The sequence below is a fragment of the Leptidea sinapis genome, chromosome 28 (assembly GCF_905404315.1).
Source record: "Leptidea sinapis chromosome 28, ilLepSina1.1, whole genome shotgun sequence".
In the NCBI taxonomy this organism is placed as follows: domain Eukaryota; kingdom Metazoa; phylum Arthropoda; class Insecta; order Lepidoptera; family Pieridae; genus Leptidea; species Leptidea sinapis.
The window spans coordinates 8,951,835-8,959,300 of record NC_066292.1 but is presented as its reverse complement, the minus strand read 5'-3'; positions in this window follow the sequence as shown (position 1 = coordinate 8,959,300).

Genomic DNA, 7,466 nt, shown 5'->3' with positions numbered 1-7,466 from the left:
ACTTGTACAACCATCAAATTCTTATAGGAAAGATATACTATACATATTTTCTTAATCAGGTTGAAGTAGTTCCATAGTTTGATTGAAAAAAAAGATCATCCAAGCGGATTAAAACATCAATCTCTAATCATTGACACACTTTTACACAAATTATCTTGCCCCAAACTAGGCATAGCCTGTACTATGGGTACAAGACAATACAATGATATAATTAATACAATATACTTACTTAAACATACATAAATATAATATATAAACATCCATGATTCGGAAACAAACATCCATATTCATCATATAAATGATTGCACCTGCTGGGATTCGAACCCGGGACCTCTAGCTTAGTAGTCAGGGTCACTAACCATTCGGCTTTATGGGTTGTCAAAATGGACGTTGTTGAGTCCTGCTGGGTATTTACTTTTTTATCCTGTTTACTACCCCTACATAACATATTAGAACATTGACCTAAAATTGATATCGCTCAAATTATTATCAGGCAAAATCAATACCCAAGGCACGTCCGGGAGCGGATTTTCACATAAATTTCATTGAAATTTCAGTCAATGTTCCCAAAATATGAGGATTACTGTTCATAAGTTAGGGACTTTGAACGGTGGAACGTGAGCTCATTACGTGGTGGCTGTGGCTCATAATAAAGGTGAAATTATGTGCTTGATCCTATATGTATTAAAAGAAGGCATTTATTTTCTTAAAATTGATTATTTTAAGAATTCTTTTTGATGTCATATCTGATATACTAGATACTACTACCGCTTCGGAATCAAATAGCGCTCTTAGAGAAAAGAAACGGCGCAATAAACTCTCCCAGTATTCTTTTTTGCGCTATTTTTAATATAATATACAATATTGTACTGTCATTCAGATTTTGGCGAGACAACAGGTCCTGAGGATGCCTCGTGTAGAGGCAAAACACCTGTCGAATTAGTTTAAGACATATATTGGCGGAATTAACACTAAAGAAAAACTCAAATCATTTTGTTAATATTACACTAAAATAAAACATAAACCAATTATTTAATCACAAACAATTATTATATTAGAAACCTTAATATCATTTTTGAAAAAAAAAACTTATAAAAAAATATTTTGAGTTTCAGTTCTAAGTATGGGGAAGCCCCAAAAATTTTTTTTTTCTATTTTTCTGTGAAAATGTTTATACGGTTAAATTTGGCGGCACCAATCAGGTCAAATTGCTCTTAAAACTCTTCCCGTGATAGATGCTGTGGAAGACACACAATGAAGCGACGTCTCTACGCAACACCAGGTGATCGACTCATTCATAGAGCACTGAATCCCTGAAAATTCAAGCAGCTCTCCCTTACACAAGGTCAATTGGTCCAAGTTGATACTGGGGTGGGCCAGACCGACAGATATGACAGAAATACTTCATAATTGGCCGGACCTGCGCTTTGTAGAGCTCTAGAATGCGGGCCAGCTTAAAGTATTATCGTACTCTATTTATGACGCCCAGCCTCTTCGAAGCCAATGTGGCATTGCCGTCCAGATGAATGTGGAATTTGGTATCAGTATTCTGATACCAGGCGAGGCGGGAGGTGTTATCGAACAATGGTGATACGACGAATGGGGTTTTTTGTAAATGCGTAAACTTAGGTCTTCTGGGGATTAAGGGAATTCAGGGAACTTCTCTTGAGAAGACACAAGTTTCTTCCGGTAACATTGTCCGCATACACAATTGTAGCAATGCTGCCACGTACAAAACAATCACATATCTGTCATCGTTAAGGAAGAGTTCTTAAGAAATATTTTCGTTCGATCTTTTTTCTCTGATTTATTTTGCAAATACTACCATGAAAAAGTCTTTTCATTTTTCAGGTTGATTAAAAGCCTGTGACAATCACAAATAATGTGATTTTCTATATCAGAATATTCAAAATTAGTTAAGTAGATCCAAAGATTTACCTTTTTATAATATTAGTATACTTACATGCATAGGAAAGAATGAAAAAATATTTAATAGCAGTTATATGAAACGTGTATAATATTATTTATTTACTGCTTACAAACATAGGTTATTCATATTGATGGCAATTTAATTATAAAATATTTTTATTATTCTTAATAATTCATCATGACGTAGAGCAATACTGCTATTTGAATACAATATGAAATACTATTCAATATTCAAAATACTTTGATGACACTGTTCCCAGAGGACGAGGTCGCATTCCACGTTTTCAATATACTTTTGTTTTCAAAGCGTGGCTTCATGATAAAGTTTCGAGTTATTTATACAGTAAATGACAAAGAGGGCTTTTAATAGGCCGCTGCTTTAACTCGTAGGCCGTATGTAAAATGTCTATTTTATTCAGAGGCAATAAGGTATTATTAATGGTGGTAATATAATGATGGGTATATATATTAATCTAGGATTCTTATCATTTAAGTTATCGATATAATATGCCTTTTTATGATAATAAGGGACGAGACGAGCAGGACATTCAGCTGATGGTTATTGATACGCCATGCCCATTACAATGCAGTGCCGCTCAATATTCTCAAAAAACCCAAAAATTCTGAGCGGCACTACAATTGCGCTCGTCACCTTGAGAAATAAGATGTTAAGCCTCATTTGCCCAGTAATTTCACTAGCTACGGCGCCCTTCAGACCGAAACACAGTAATGCTTACACATTACTGCTTCACGGCAGAAATAGGCGCCGTTGTGGTACCCATAATCTAGCCAGCTTCCTGTGCAAAGGAGCCTCCCACTGGTGCAGAAATAGGCGCCGTTGTGGTACCCATAATCTAGCCAGCTTCCTGTGCAAAGGAACCTCCCACTGGTGCAGAAATAGGCGCCGTTGTGGTACCCATAATCTAGCCAGCTTCTTGTGAAAAGGAGCCTCCCTCTGGTTGTTGTCCCTTTTTGTAGGTCAATTCATTATTTTCCTAAGGTCATTGCTTCTAATCTTATCCTATAGTTTATAACTACCCATACTCCTCTCCATTGCTGTTTGTGTTAGTTTAAGGAGAAATTCTAGATTTGCAACCATTATATGCCAGGCAAGGTAATGATCAGGTATTGGAAGTTCTCTTTTCAATAAACATACTTAAGTATCTTGATTACATAGTTTCTTTTAACGACCAGTATTTTTTCCAAATCGTTGCGATCTTGAGCTTGATTTATTTCGTCATTTGATCTTTCATGGAAATTGGTCAGAACATAGAGAAGGGTGCTATTGTGGTACCCATAATCTAGGCCAGCATCTTATGCAATGTGCCTCCCACTGGTTCCGGAACACATGTACGCAGTAGTACCGACCTGGACTTGTATTTTTTTACTCCATGCTACCATTTATCTCCTTTGCCGCTAACTAAAAGAGTGGTATTTCTCCAGGTGTGTTGACCTAATTTGCTTGTGTTCCTTAGGACGCAACATGGAACTTCCACTCCTAAGTGGAAAAGACATTATGAAGGATGACTTAAAAGAGTACAGTCACTCTGACTCGCGCTTTATCCTCTTTTCAATGTCATGATTTTTTTTTTCGGAATTCATAATCTCGGAAATTATACATCGATTACTAACACCACAACATGCCATGGAAAGAAGTATCTTGAGGCTCAGAAAGATACATAAAATCCGCAACAAAACTATCAGGAAAAAATCCACCTTACAGATGTCCGTGAAGCAGTAATATGTAAACATTACTGTGTTTCGGTCTGAAGGGCGCCGTAGCTAGTGAAATTACTGAGAAAATGAGACTTAACATCTTATGTCTCAAGGTAACGAGCGCAGTTGTAGCACAATTCAGAATTTTTGTGATTTTTCAAAAATCTGTAGCGGCACTGCATGGTAATTGGCAGGGCGTATCAATTACCATCAGCTGAACGTCCTGCTCGTCTTGTCCCTTATTTGAATAAAAAAAAGGTAACAGATACCAAGGTAGACCCAAAATGAGGTGGAGTGATGACATTCTTACAGTGGCAGGTAAAAACTGGATGGAGAAAAAATACCCGGATAGGATCAAGATTATAATTTAAGTAATAACATTAGTTTAAGGTATAATTTTTAAGTTACTAACATATTAAAGTCTGTAATGTATAAACTTGAATAAATATGCTTATTCTCTATTTTATTATACTCTTTATTATAATTTTCTCTTATTTTCGTCATTTATTTAATTAACATATTTATAAAAAAACAATGTTTCAAAAATAAATATAAGAATAGAATGTTATTATTATTATATTCTCGGAAATACTATTATGGTATTATAAGTAAGTAAGACAACACCTAAATAAACAAAGCACTAAGTTAACGATTATTTAAAATCCCTTCAAGAATAAATTGTATTCTTGCTTCTGACAGAGCAGTCATTACGTACATTTTATGTGCGACAGTTTGTCACGAGATACTGTGCCCCTACCACGAACCAATGACTGTTCACGCGCAAGTTTAGCAGTTATTATTACCAATTGCTCAAAATCTACACTTTCAACGAAAGAACCTATCACATATCCATTCTATCACTGCCTTATTATTATTATTCTCTTTATTACAATTTCATCTTATTTTCTACATTTATATATATAACATATTTATAAAAAACAATATTACAAATATAAATATAAAAAATAGAGTCCCGCCGGCGTTGGTTCATGATGATACCGCCGGTGGTTAGGGCGACAGACTGAGGAACTTCCGCACGATGCGTTCCGTTCCCAAAACAGCTGCTTTCTGTAACTGACCCTTTATCCAGTTATGAAGTGAGAGCCTCTTAAGATAATGGTCGAGGCTCTTTGCTATAAGACCGTTAATGAAACGACTATTGGGACAATTACTGTTGAATCAACATCCCACATGTCAGTAGCCTCTAGGTGCTTCGACAATTTGTCTATTTCAGCTTTCACAATGTTATCATCACACGGAACGGTGATATCAAAAATAAACTATTATTATTATTATGAGTAGGGGATTTAGATGCACTGAAATCCTTGGATCTATTCTGCCCCCTGCTTGCGTTAGCGCGCCTACCCTCGACTTCTTATGTCTACAAACAATAAGCTGTGGTGAAATAGAGGCTGCTAACTGGAGACGTCATGTGCCGGGATTTAAATTGTATTCTCTACTTCTTTCAAGAAGCGTAGGATTCTCAGAGAGTCCAGGCAGGGCACGTCCTCTGCATTGTGAGGGTGTTTTAAGACAGCCCAGCCTGATTCTGGCAATGGCCTCGCATTCCATGGGGTCTTTAGTGGCTTCGCAGCAGAATCTGCTCAGATTTGACTCACTGTGACCCATTCAGGTTAGGTTCAGCTTGCAGTGGCCGGAGACGAACGCCGTGAGAGCTCTCAATTCTCATCGCTGCCTTTATAATTGTTTTGAAGAGACAACAATACATTTGATTATTCATTATGTATTGGGACACCTTCTGGAATATGGATCTTCGATAAAATACGATGACTTTGCTATTGTTTTGGGTGGGCAAGATCAGCTACAATACTTTGTATTCTAAAGTCAAGCAGAGATCTGTTATGCAATTCCTACAACGCATGACTATCAAAACAAACATACATTTTCATTTCTAAGACCTAATAGCTTCCGGATCTACTCTATATTGGCGATGAAACTTTTAAAAATTAAATTATTTTAAATCTGATAAAATCTACCTTGACTTTCTATGTTGTCGATCAGTAAGATTTAAGCAAATAGTAGGGGTTTTGACGACCGTGAAATATTTTTGTGGATCAATTTAGTTCTTCTGCTTAAATAAATTGAGCCCTACCTTTTTATATTATGCAATGAGCTTTACGAGGCAGTCATATAATTAGGAATAATTTCATTTAAGGATATTACTTTATAAAGACCTCTTTGTTCTTGGAAATTTGGACAGATCATAATATCCCAACAAGTCTAAAATCTGTAACGAGCTCAGTAGACCCTTTTTTCGGTTCAGATGCTACGTGAAAATGTCTACGTAGAAATTTAATTAATCCTCTTTACATCCTTCCAAAATGATGAATAACATGTTAATGGTTTTGTTTAGGTACTCCTATAAATGTGCCTGTATTTGGTCTTATTTAACATTTAAAACATTAATTATTATATTTTTAAAGTGCATTCGGTGCACAAAAATGCATCCACCTTCTTGTATTTAATTTTATGATGTTCTAATGTAACATCCCAAAGAACCAGACTTTCTGTTATCAGTTGCTTAAAAAGCAAAGTATTTTCTTAATTCGTCTCCATGCATCCATACGAATGATAGGTACGTCTTCATTCAGTAAACGCTTACAAATAATGCATTAATTTCCCTCCCCGCAGGCGAAAGTGGGTGATGTCATCCATTTCTCGCAGTAAACATGTTAAGATGTCAATCTGATTGATAAGAATCTGTTTATAAAACATGTTTTGTGTTAACAAACATGAAAACACTGCGCAGCGGACGCGGTCGCAATCGCATTAATAGCTAGAACTGTTTTGAATACAAATCTTAGAATATCAGTGACGTCATGGTTACCTAGAGCTACATGCTATCATATTGTATTTATTAACGTTGCCAGTTTTTAAAAATTCCCTATTCAATTTATATTATACCATCTCTACTTTACTTATGCCACACTTATGTTCACTGGTGCTAATTACAAAACTTGCACTGTGCAAATTGACTTATTATTTTCTTTATAGCAACTGACGCTTTTTTATAATGTAGGCTTTTTAAGGGTGTCCTCCATAGATATCAACCTACATAGATTCACAATATTCTATAAAACTTCCAAGTTGGTACCTATTCTCATCGCCTCCCAATATCTTAATAATATTGTATGTGTGCGTATTTTATAAATACGCGGATAATATGTTTAATTATCTACTTAGAAGTACTTGGTCAAAGCTACAAATGAATGAAAATTTATTGAAGTAGGCGTTATTTTGCGGAAATCCATAATTATACAAATGATTTAAGTTTTATTTAGTGTTCATTAAATAAATTAAATATTTTTTTAACAATTCGACACGTGCTTCACCGTGGCGGAATTTACATTAAAGAAAACTTAAATCATTTGTACTACAAATGAATGTCAAATGCCATAACATTACCGAAACTCCCAAAACCTAAGGATATCCCACAAAACACGGGCCTAGATAAATAAACCGATGTAATGACTTTATAAAGCCACCTTAGTATCCCTTCATGTACGTCTTCTTTAGGCCTTTGCTAAAATCCAATTTAGCGGTGTTTATGTTTACATTACATTACGTGTCAAACAGCAAACAAAGTCAAAATGATAGTTGTACATATAATACAAAGAGTATAACAATATATAGGGAAAAGAGGTCCCTTTCTACGCATTATGAGTTGTCTATTTGAAAACTAGCGCCATCTGGAGTTTGGCCTCGAAAATAACTATATATAAGCTCGAAATTAAAGAATTCATTTTTAATATTGTGACGCAATTAAAAAACTAACTATATTTTTTAATGTAAGTATTGCA